Raw genomic sequence first — 13,513 nt, 5'->3', positions numbered from 1 at the left:
CCATATTTTAACTGATGACAAATACTTAAGAATTAAATACTTCTATTAAGGAAGGCATGATGCCTTGCACAGCCTGCATGCTTAAGTGTTGCCATGGATGTGAACTTCAGTGTTTCCACACCATTTCTAAATATTTGCCGAGAACCATTTCCTGCTTCAAAAATTACAAAAGTCTAACTTGGAGATTAGATATTTTGGGGCCAGTCAATTATTTCAGAAGAATTGTACTTTGTTGAAATCAACACTCAAATATGCTCCAGCAACATTGGGGTTTGGCAAGCTTGCCTAATCTAGGAAGTTCAAAATAAAGTCTGCATGCTCCATCCTTAGAGTTCTCAGCTCGGGTCGGACAGCACAGTGGGCTGTTACATAGGAGGCCATTCTCTTGAAAGCAAGTGGTGGAAATTGGGCATGAAATCCTCTATTCAGGAGAATACAACTTGGTATTATCCTAAAATGTGCATGATTAGGTGAACACATTCAGATAGAATAACATTTCCTCCCCAATCCACCCTCTTAACCTTCAGTCGCCTTTCAAATGATTTCATTATTCAGATTATAAAATTTAACTTACTTGCTTGCTCTTGCTGCCAAAAGTTTGCAGACTGTTGCTGGGATCTGGTAGATATTCTGAGGATGAATCGTCCAGTGTCTTACTTTTCCATGCAATATCAAATATATTCACTGTGCAGAAGAAAATAGTAGCCACAATTTATTAAATGTCTGCTATGTGCCATATTCTATATGAAGCTCTTTGTTGACCTTATCTTTTTAAATTTTTATAAGCACTCTTTGAGGCAGAAATTATTTTAAATATGTGTATATTCTGCCTTAATCCTAAAAGAATTCAAGACAAAGAAGATGACAGTAAACTTATTCTCTCAAAGAGTAGTTTAAATCTCAGAGTACTTAGGTAACGTTCTAAGAGGCATAGAGCTAAGGAGTGGCAGAATTGGGGGTTATACTCCAATTGGCCTAATTCCAAGGGCTATACAGTGCCCACCACACCTTTAATAGGCACTATAATGACTAGCAAAGTGACTGGTGGACCACAGTAGAACTGAGTGAGGCAGGGAAAAGCACAAGACGGGAGAAGCAGCTGTTAGATGGAAAAATGCAGAACCAGGAGTGAGCAAAACTTTAAAAAAAAATCTATGGCATTTAATATCTCACAATGAGAGGACTATAGGCATTTTGGATGGATAGTTATTTCTTAAGCAGCACTATTCCCACATTGCAGGATGGTGCCAATACTCTCTCCAGATACTTAATGTCAGCAACATTCCTATCACTGAGACAAACAAAAACACCCTCTGTGTTTCCAAATGCCCTTTAAGGGGGCAGTGCTGCTCCCAATTAAGAACCACTGCTTAGAGGAAGGGGGAACTATAATCTTAATAATTATAGATATTAATATTCTCATTTTTCCAGAAGTGGAAATTCTAAATTCTAGTTCATACCTTTGGAATAGGTGCTAAATGTTATATTTTAACCCAATAATACCACTGTCATAATTGCCTTGATATTTCTTTCCTTGCAAAGATCATAATCTTGTACCTAAAGAGACATTTTGTAGACACATATGCAGATCATTCATTTCCCAAAACAGGACATGGGTCTTCTACAATCTCCAGAGTGTTCTTCTTACGATAGATACTTGAATAATCTGCTTAACTTAATTTTCTACTTAATTGATTAAAGACAAGATCCTAATAAAGGCAATCCAACTCTTTTTTTTTAATTCCAGTGTAGTTAACAGTGTTATATTAGTTTCATATGTACTATATAATGATTCAACACTTCATACATCACCCAGCACTCATCACGACAAGTGCAGTCCTTAATCCCCATCACCTATATCAGCACACCCCATCCCCCTCCCTTCTGGTAACTATCAGTTTGTTCTCTATAGTTAAGAGTCTGTTTCTTGGTTTGTCTCTCTTCCTCTCCTTTTCCTTCCCTTTGCTGATTTGTTTTGTTTCTTAAATTCTACCTATGAATGAAATCATATGGTATTTGTCTTTCTCTGACTTTCATTTAGCATTATACTCTCTAGCTCCAACCATGTCATTGCAAATGGCATGATTTCATTGTTTTTATGGCTTAATAATATTCCATTGTGTATATACACCACACCTTCTTTAGCCATTCATCTATCAATGGACACTTGGGCTGCTTCCATAATTTGGCTATTGTAAATAATGCTGCAATAAACGTAGGGGTGCATTTATCTCTTTGAATTAGTGTTTTTGTATTTTGGGGGGGGATAAATACCCAGTGGTGAGATTACTGGGTCATAGGGTAGTTCTATTTTTAACTTTCTGAGGAAACTCCATACTGTTTTCAACAGTGACTGCACCAGAAGGCAAAACAACTTTTGATCCATTTCTGCTTGGGAGTCTGAATAGGAAAGACTTCATGAAGTAAGTGGTAATCTTGTGAACACTAATTCAATATGCAATATTAAGTTAATATTTATTTAAGATTTAAAGGGTGTTCATAGATAGGAAAAGACATGGTGATTGAGAACATAGCAAAGTCTATGACATGGGAAAGCATTCAAAATATGATCACACTTAGCAAGACCGAAGGATTCAGGTTATTTCCAAGTAGGAGAGTAACTTAGGGTTTCTGCAGAGCATCTGGGTTACACTGAACAATGGCAGACATCTTTCTCTAATCAGTGTAACCCCCACATTTGTCCATTTTTGCCTTGTCCATGAGTAGCAGAAAATGACTGTGTCCTAGCTCTAAAATCTCTACTATAGCATATGTTTCTAGTGAGCATCAAGAAAGCATGAACTTCCGGTGAACACATCACAAAAACACTAAATCAAAACACAGACCTCTCAGAGTGAGCCAGGTTTCATTAATGCAAGGAAAGGAATGCTTATAGCCTCTCTATGATATTTAGTACAAACTACAAGCATATAATCTGCCATCCAACTTTAACTCAGTCCTCCATTAACACCCAGGCCCTGATTCCCAGACTTCTCTATGCATCCCTTCATTGATAAAGTCCTCTTTTTTTCTCTCAACTAGCTAGCCTATATCCACCTGTTACCACTAAACACATGCTTTGCAATTCTCTGCCCCACTTTTCCCCTGAAATCAAACTTCCATGATGGAAAGCAGATTCCAGGGTCATCTTCTCTTTGACTTCCAACTGGGTACAGCAATTGGGAGGAAAGGTCCCAAATGCAGAAAAACAGGATTAGTGGAGAGAGTGCTGGAGCATTTATCTCCCACCCCCTCCCTGCTGCCTCCCTGACTTGCTGATGTGGTTCTGGCAGTGGCTGTGTTCCTCCTGGACCACAGTTCCCATAGACATTTTTTCCTTTATGGTCTGGCACTTAGTGGGCTTTTTAACACTGTTTCCTCTGCTTGGATCTTCAGACCAAGGGGTAGTAATGACTGCCCACAATTACCAGTCTCTGGGTGCCTTATTTTTCCTTGTTGATTCCCCTGAGCCCTGCCTACAGCTTGATAAATTTTTCCCCTTTATTAAAGTCTCCAAAATTGAACCATTGGAGTGGTTTTGTTGGGACTCTAACCAATATGTCCTCCCTCCATTGCTATCCATCATACCTTGGAACTCCCCACCTGTAATCAGCAAGCTCCTCTTGATCCTTGGCCTCTTCACAAAATGTTCACTCTCCCATCTTGCCTAGAAACCTAGCTGAGACTCTTTGCAAGTTCACTTTCCCTATAGCTTTGCAAGTGGAGGATTTGTTATCTCACACCCCTTGTGGCTTGGGAGCAGCACTGTCTCATCATTATAGTTTTCTGGCCATTATCCATTACACACACACCAAAAGCAAAGGAACCCCTATAGTTTAAAAGGGTCATGCCATCCCGTTTTATCTTCATCTTTACTGATTTGTTGCTGTCATCCCCTGACCTCCAAACCACTTCTCCTCATTCATTTAAGTCTTTAGCTGTTAATTCATCCTTCCACTATTACTCTTGTCTTATAGTGACATCAACATTTATTCATTCAGCCAACAGATATTTTTGGAGTACCTATTAATCTTGTAGTTACTAAAGATACAGTGTTGAGTAAGACAGAAGAAGCTCCTACTCTCACATACTAATATGTGGGGACAAAGGAGGAAATCCATGTGAATTAATCATTTAAACCTTAGCCTAACCAGTGTCACAGATGACTATTGAATGGGGTCCCAGGAATTGTGCAAGAGAATAGCCCTGTTAGCCCTTTACTCCTTATTTTCCTTATCTCTAAAGACTTCTCTTTCAAATTGACTTTACTTACTCATTCCCATGTGTCATGCTCACATTATCATCACTAGAACCTGTGTTGCCTACAAAATCTCAAATTTAAATATAGAATTTTCTGATCTTCACCTTCCATTCCAGGGCTCGCTTTCTTTAGTGACCCTCTTACAAGTTGTTTAGACTCACTATACTTCCAGGCTGTTGGTACCACTTTTTTCTCACTATTCCTGAGGATTTTTTTTCCCTATCTTTAGGACAAATGGGAGAGCTGAACTGAGACTGCACATTAAACCAGAGATTCTCAAGGAAACTGAGTGGTCCCAGCTTACCGGGGCTGAAAACACAACATCTTCTTTTTGCCACCAGTCCAAAAACGGTATTGCTTTGTGATGTGGTTAGTCTCTGGGCAACCCGTTTTCAACTAAGCAACTCCATCCCTACAGAACCAAAGCCCTGCAATAATATTCCTCTGTTTAAATTCTTAAAGTTGTTTTTGTACTCTTCTTTGGACCCCAACTAAAACACAAAAGGCTAGTAACATTGAAAAGATGTCTAACTCAATAATATCAAGGGGAAATCAAAATTAAGACAACATATCAACCAAATTGACAATAAATAAAAAGCTTCTGCACAGCAAAGGAAATAATCAACAAAATTAAAAAGCAATCTATGGAATGGGAGCAGATATTTGCAAATGACATATCTGATAAAGGATCCGGTATCCAAAATATATAAAGAACTTATAAAACTCAACACTCAAAAAATAAATAATCCAATTAAAAATGGGAAGAAAATATGAGTAGACATTTTTTCAAAGAAGACACACAGATGGACAACAAACACATGAAAAGATGCTCAGCATTACTCATCATCAAGGAAATGCAAATCAAAACTACAAAGAGATATCACCTCACACCAGTCAGAATGGCTAAAATCAACAACACAAGAAACAACAGATGTTGATGAGGATGTGGAGAAAGTGGAACACTCTTGAATTATTGCAGTGACTCTGGAAAGCAGTATGGAGGTTTCTCAAAAAGTTTAAAATAGAACTTATCCTGTGATCTAGCAATTGCACTACTAGGTATTTCCCCAAAGAATATAAAATACTAATCCAAAAGGATACATGCACTCCAATGTTTATAACATCATTATCTACCAAATTATGCAAACAGCCCAAGTGTCCATCAACTGATGAACGGATAAAGAAGAGGTGGTATATATTTACATACAATGGAATATTACTCAGCCATAAAAAAGAATGAAATCTTGCCACTTGAAACAACATGGATGGAGCTAGAGAGTATTATGCTAAGCAAAATAAGTCAGTTAGAGAAAGACAAAGGCCATATGATTTCATTCATATGTGGAATTCAAGAAACAAAACAAACAAGCAAAGACAAAGAGAAAGAAAGAGAAAAAGAAACCACGAGAGAGACTCTTAACTATAGAGAACAAACTGATGGTTACCAGAGGGGAGGTTGGTGGAGGATGGAAGAAATAGGTGATGGGGATTAAGGAGTGCACTTGTTGTGATAAGCACCAGCTTATTGTATGGAGTGTTGAATCACTATATTGTACATCTGAAACTAATAATAAACGCTATGTTAACTAGCTAGAATTTAAATAAAAACTAAAAAAAAGAGAAAAACACCTATATCTTAAAGAAAAAAAGTAGTTGACATGGTTATAGAGTTAAGAAACACTTATACATTTCTACTGGGAATATAAATCAAAATAACAAACTGAAATTGAAAACAACTTATATTACCTTTACATTAGTGGACATTTACATATCTAGCATTTGTAATTCCTAATAATTAGAGAAACTCTTGCCCTTTATACTCTTCTGCAAAGTCTTGTACAAACTTAACATATTTTTTAAATGTTAGGAATAATCAGAAAGAAAGAAAGAACCCCAAATGACCATTAACAATGTTATGGATTATAAATTATGAAATATAAATATATATGATAAATCATGAAATATATATATAATGGAAAAACCTACCTTAGAGAGCTTTAGTGGCTATTATGTATGTATGTATTATGTATGTATTTATTTATCTATTTTTGGAGAGCGCACGTATGCGCATGCACATGCTGAGAGTGAACAGGCAGGAGGGGCAGAGGAAGAGGGAGAGAGAGAACCTTAAACATGCTTCACGCCCAGCAAGGAGTGTGACCCCAGGCTCAGTCTTACGACCCTGAGATCATGACCTGGGCCAAAAGCAACAGTCTCATGCTTAACTGACTGAGCCACCCGAGTACCCCTTTAGTGGTTATTATTTAACTATTCTATGCCTCAGTATCTTCATTGGAAGAATGAGGAGCTGATCCTGCATAGCTCATGAGGACTTTGTGAGGATAAAATCAAGTAATTTAAGAAAAGTATTTAACGGAGATACTATTTTAACAAAAAATAGTATCTCCTCTTATTATATTATCAATATAAATAATGATATTCTCACACAAAAGTTAATTTATAGAAAGCATGGTGCAAAGACTGCTATGTATAGTAGGGACATGACAGAGTTTTTCTGAGATGGCCCTACTGTGTGAGAAGGAACACTCATTCATGTGGTCAACATCTCAGATAAGCTACCCAAAAGACATTAACAAGACTTTTTATTGCACGATCATGATCTTTGCCAAAGAATGTCCAAAATGCAAGCAGAGTAGCCAGAAGGAAATAGTCCTGTGGTCAGAAATAAAGTTTAAACAGAAATAAGTTATGTGACATTAATGAAGTCCAATCTCTACCTCCAAAAAGCTGGACATTAGCTTAGTCTCACTGTATCTTAATTTCCAAGTCTACAATAACAGCTTAAAAGACTGGTCTCTGCGATCAAACTACCAGAGATTTGGTCTTGAATCCATTGCTGACCAACTATCTGACTTGACTCAGTAAACTCTCTAGGTCTCAGTTTTCTTGTTTTTAAAATAAGGATACTATACATAAAATGGTCAAGAAGATTACATGAAATAATGTTTATAAAAGGCTTCACCCAGTAGCAGGCACGTTCGAAGTGCTCAATGAATGTTTTGACTGTCATTTCTCAGTCTCTATCATGGCATCTATTTAAATCCTGAGGGTCACTTCCCATTTATCTTTATGACTCAACATCCCCCCGAATCCAATACACAGAGTATGTTCAAAGGGTATTTCCTGATTTGCATTCTTATTGATCACAGAGAACCCAATTAGGTCTTTAGCGTCCATGTGAAGTTTATTTGGAAAACCCTTTGGGGTTAATTGGTGCTGTGCTCTTGCTAAAACATGGCTTCCTTGGTAGCAAGAGGGGAAAAGTCTATATTTTAAAAGGTTTCATGGACTGCCAAGAAGTGTTATAAAACAATATTTTGATGAGTTATACAGTAAATGAATCAGAAACATATGAGCTTAATTTCCCTGAAAATACATGTGGGTTTAAAAATGAAAGGAAAGGAATCTTGGCACACTTTGCTATGCCAAACCCAAAATGTTAAAAAAACATTTTAATATGTTAGGATGCACAAATCCTAAATGCAGCTCAATTTGCTCATCCTTCAGTGGCCTGCTCCCAGTGTACCTGTTGAGTCTGGTCTGCCATAGTCATAATGAGGAAAACCTAAAAAAGAAAAAAAAAAAAAAAAGCATATTGGCATAAGACAGAAAACCAAGAGTTCCAAGTCTAGACCTGGCCCTGCTACTGGCTAGCTGTGGGACTCTAGATTAATCACTTAGCTTTCCTGGACCTCAGCTCAGGAAAATAGTCCATGACTTGCAGACCTTACAGTGTTGTTAGAAGCTGTTAGAATGGCAGTTTAAGAATGTGTTAAGCCCCGAATTGTAGGGACCAGGCAAAAAAGTGAGATGGTGTCCTCAGGGTGTCTAGATGATCCCAGATCAACGGGTCAGAGTAAAACAGGCATGAACAAGATGAACACACGGCTTGCTACAGGTAACTCTTCAGCAAAATTAAGCGAGCATCCATGGTGAATTATCTGGACCACTCATGCTCACCTCCTTAATCCCCTTGCATCTCCAGCCTTTTACCGCACCTGCAGAGCAAAACCCCACCATCCAGGTGGCTGGATACCTTAAACATAAGGTCCTCAACATAATTTGGACCCACGGGGATCTTTTTCAACTCTTCTCCTTCCATTATTTCCATTCTATTTTCAGCTCTTCTCTTTTCCATTATGCTAACTCCAGACTCATCAGTGAATTCAAATCCTCTACTAAAACTACCATACTCTTATTTGCAGCAAATTTGGGGTCAAGAGACATTAATGAATCAGCATTACTCTCAAGTCTCTATTTAATCTTGTCCATACCCATCTGTATTAGCTAACTATTGCTATGCAACATAGTATCCCATAACTTAGTCACTTAAAACAGCATGTATTATCCCATAGAGTTGCAGAGGAGTGGGAATTCAGGAACATCTTAGCTAGGTGATACTGGCTCTGGATCTATCACAGTTTTGCACTCAAGTTGTCAACAGGGACTATAGTCGGGTGAAGTGTTGAAGAGGGGAGGACCTACTTCCAAGCCCTTACACGGTGGTTAGCAAGTCTCAGTTCTTCATTGGGCCAGAGGCCTCTATTTTTCATTGCATGGGCTTCTCCATAGGTTTCCTGACATGTTCTCAGGACATGGTAGTTGGTTTTCCCCAAAACAAGTGACCAGAGAGGAAGAGAGTATGCCTAAGACCGAAGCCAATCTTTCATAAACTAACCATGAAGGTCACATACCATCAGTTTTCCCACATGCTATTGGCCACACAGATCAACCCTGGTGTAATGTGGATGGAGGACAACACTAGGGTACAAGTATCAAGAAGTGATCATCATCAGGGCCACTTCACAGGTGGTTTCCACACCCCCTGCACTCTCATCTCAGTAATTTCTTCAGCCACTGTACTCAACCGAGATCTTCCCATCACATCCTACCTCCCTCTGGCCTGCTGTTCTCTGTCACTCTCCCGGTGCTCCACCTACCCTTGAAAGTGTTCTCTCCCTCTCTATGGATTCTCCATTTCCAGCCTTAGTATATACTCACTTGATCAGCTACAGAAAAATCCTTTGGGACCTCAGGATATTACTACACCTAAGATTCCTTGTTGTTGGTTTGTTTGTTTTAAGAGAATAAGCTTAACCAACACTTTTGCTAGTTTTAAGGGTTATGTCATTTGTTGAGGCAAAGAACTCTGCCACCCTGTTCACAAGTGATTGAAGCAGTAAGTGAACTAAGCATTTCTGGGTAGGGGCTAGACAAGACCAATGTCAGCCCTATCTGAAACGACTTGGTGCCAATGTCGTTCCAAGGGCCGCCATATTGGACAGTAGCAAACCTGTGCAATCAAATCAATTGTTGTGCAAAATGTAAGTATCAAATAAATAGAGAAATCAAGTCACTTTGATGCAGGCCATGGACCAAATAATGGAAACATGATAGGTCAGTTCTTCATATTTCTCCTACTTTAGGAACCCAGAGTATCTAAAGAGCTAAAAAGATAACATCCCTTGTTTCTCTCATATTCTAATGATTTCTTATAATTAGTATCCCATTATTAAAGGGAACCTATGCAACCTTAAAGTGCCTGATTTTCCCATTCCAATAAATAAAAAGTGCTAATCGTTTTTCCTGTTGTAGCATTCCAACCATACCTCTACTACTTTCTTCTTTAGTCAAGGTGAACTAAAGAAACTCTGTATTTCTGCCTCTGGACGTAGACTACCCCCTTCCAACCCTTCTCTGTGTAGAAACATCCTATGACTCAAGAGTGTCCAAATCTTCTCTATTTACTCATACCCTATTAGTTTTGTTCCTGAATTACTTACAATGATGTGTCCATGCAACACAGGATGAGGGGCATGCTACAGAAAAAACATACCATAATGACTTAGCCAGATACAGTTTTTAATTTTTGCACAAAAATTTTCTGCTTGACCATCCTTGAGTGCAGCTTTCATCCTCATGCTTGCTATTGCAAAAGATTGTAACTGACTGTTTCAATTCCAACATTGCATCAGTGTCCCAGGCAGGAATAAGAAAGGCAAAAAGTGAAAGGTATGGGGCATCTGTGTCTACTCTCTTTAAAGAGTTCTCTTGGAAACTTCGCTTAATGACCTTAGTTACATTTCATGGACCAGAACTCCTTGCCATCACTACTGATGACCAGTCCCAGCCACCTACAAAGGAGATTAGGGCATATATTTTTTTGAGCTGGGAACATTACCTCTCTGAACAAAATCAAGGCTCATTTGGTACATATGAAAGAGAAAAATGGATATTGAGGAATTGCCCCCACAGTTTCCACTTCAAATAATGCAGAGCAAGACAGGCATCATGGTAACTTGTATCATGTCAATTTACCTAAGCAGCAACCGAGTATCCCAGAATCTCCTTTCCTGTAAGGGTCTGGGTCATAAAGGACATTCTGAATCTGATTACAAGTAGGAGTGATACCGCAGCCATATTCTTTTTATGCCCAAGTGGTCTGTACAAGGCACCAGGAGCCATCGTGGTCATGCATGTTGCTGATCTGCTAGCTTGTCTCATGACTATGGGGCACAACTGGGTGCACAGCTCCTCTTCCCTAACTTCCTGTGGAGTTTGTCCCCAGCACCAAACACAGAAAGAAAGGCATACATCAATGTTTGACCAGCTTACAGAATTACATTAGGTCAAGTCCTTGTGATAAAGTTCATATTCTGTATCATTCTTAAAGGTTCTATTTCTCTAATCCAATAATGGCTGATTTAAAAAAATCCTCCATTTGGTAGATGAAGAAACTGATAATTATCTGATGACTTCCAACACTGAAGCAGGTGGAAAGCTTCCTACTCATAGTAGAAAACATCATCTGATAACTGATCAGCATGGAGCAGAACAAAGTGCCATGGGTACCAAAGTCAGCGAGTCATTGTATTATATCCCAAATATGCAATTTTCTGGGGGTTTGACCTTGGGCAATGCAACCTCTTGAAGACCTGGTTTTCTTATTTGTAGGACAAAGCTAATTGTACACCTATCTTTCAGGATTTTTGTTAGGTTTATGAATAATATATGTAAAAAGCCCAGCACGGTGTTTAATAAAGAGCAAATGTTTCAATCAATGATGGCTATTAATGCAGAGTTTCCATTACACCAATGGAGAATAAATAAAAATATTTTTTTAGTTTTGTAACAGAAGGAGCCACATATCATAAATGCAGGAAACTGCCAATGAAGTGTATTAGATAATAAAAAACATTGTCTAATGTTCGATAATTTAAGACAGAAATGTTCCCTTCTCTCTCTCTCTCTCCCACCCTCCACTATCCCACTGCCATCCCAGTGTGGGGATTTAACAAGTAAATCGCATCTTTTCCAGTGCCATTTAACTGACTTAAAGATACTAAAAAAAATGTTTTAATCAATTAATAAACAGACAAATATCTAAGTAGAAAAATGAACAAAGAGCATTAGTGAAAAATTGTCAAAAGAATGAACAGTAATGACAGAATCACATATTAAAATATATTCATCCCGAGCAGAAAATATACAAGACGAGCCTGGAACACCTTGCAGTGCCCGAGTAAGGAAATGCTCGAACAAGAAAAGGAAAAAGAGAGTTGCAATGATAAGGATGTGTCAAAGTGATACAGGAACCACCAAAAGTGCTCCTAGAGGCCAAAGCTGGAACAATCTGTGCAACAAAATAAAGTAGTAATGGACTATATCCCAACATATTAAATAAATATCCATGAGGTCATACTAATATAAAAAAATGAATGGATGATAGATAGATGATTGGTAGATAGATGATAGATAGATAAATAGATAGATAGATAGATAGATAGATAGATAGATAGATAGATGATAGACAGATGATAGACAGATAGATGATAGATAGATAAATGTAGAATAGAACAATCTCCTATGCAGAAAAATTCCAAATAATTTATGTAGTTAACTGCCCTAAAGAAGGTGAAGGATAACTTTGCTCATTAAGTGCAGGCTACACACAGTGATTTTTTCCAATGAATGCAGTATGGAAATGGAGAACAAAAGAGAACTTTCTAGTGCAGAAACCTGACAAATGCTACTTCAGGTGGTCAACGTCAACATCAGCACTTGTAAGTCATTCGATAGAATGTACCCTGGAGGGGCGCCTGGGTGGCTCAGTTGGTTAACCGGCTGCCTTCGGCTCAGGTCATGATCCCAGGGTCCTGGGATCGAGCCCCGCATCGGGCTCCCTGCTTGGCAGGAAGCCTGCTTCTCCCTCTCCCACTCCCCCTGCTTGTGTTCCCTCTCTCGCTGTGTCTCTCTCTGTCAAATAAATAAATAAAATCTTTAAAAAAAAAAATTAGCAGCAGTTAATGTGGTATATAGAGCTATTATCATCTTTATATGTTTGTTTCTTATTGATGTTTATAAAGTATTATAAATCTATTCTATGTACTAAAGTCATATGATATTTGTTTTTAATTTTTAGACACCTAAGGAGTATCTTACCTTGGGGAATGAGTCAGTAACCATAAACCCCTTTTTTCCCCCAAGTTGATGTCCAGGGAAAGAGGTTCTCAACACCTAACCCCACTTTCTTAGCGTAGCTTTTTGGATCTTAACCAGCTAGGGGTGTGGGGGAGGGCTGGCAATGTGAACAAAAGGAAACTGAAGTCTTAAGTGGTTCAACAACCTAACCAAGGTCATGCTATTAGCAAGAAGCCTCAGCAGTATGCATGTATTGATCTGTTTCATTCCAGAACCAGTTTTGCAACAACCTAACATTGTTCTGGAAACAGACAGAAATTGTTCAAATCTTGACCCTGCCATGTCTTAGCTGCGTCGATATCGAGCCATTTAAATAATTTCTCAGAGAGTTTCATTTATCATCTGTAAAGCTGAGGTAACTACACCCAGTTTGCAAAATTATGGCAGAAAAGGATGATCCTGCCAAAGTAAGTGCTTAATAAATATTTCTTGGATGAATAGATGAGTGAATGTCGGGACAATAAACATTAGCTAAACAGAGTATGATGACCATTTTTGTCAATGTACTAGTGGAGTAAGAGGTTCCTAATTATAAAACATCCTTCACAGGGATGATTCATCATAAGATATAGAACTGTATACATTTTACTCACCACTAAGTGGTTCTTTATCACTTTGATCTCCCTCAGAAATGTTCATTCTTTCTCAAATGCATACTATAAACTCTTTTAAAAGGTGTTTATTTTTAATATGAAAAAAATACTACTTCTTTACTTGTGCAAATGATAAATATATTAATTACATAGGTAG

This window comes from Mirounga leonina, unplaced genomic scaffold, assembly GCF_011800145.1.
Source record: "Mirounga leonina isolate KUSES-001 unplaced genomic scaffold, KU_Mleo_1.0 Mir_129, whole genome shotgun sequence".
NCBI lineage: Eukaryota > Metazoa > Chordata > Mammalia > Carnivora > Phocidae > Mirounga > Mirounga leonina.
Note: the sequence above shows the minus strand (reverse complement) of the source record.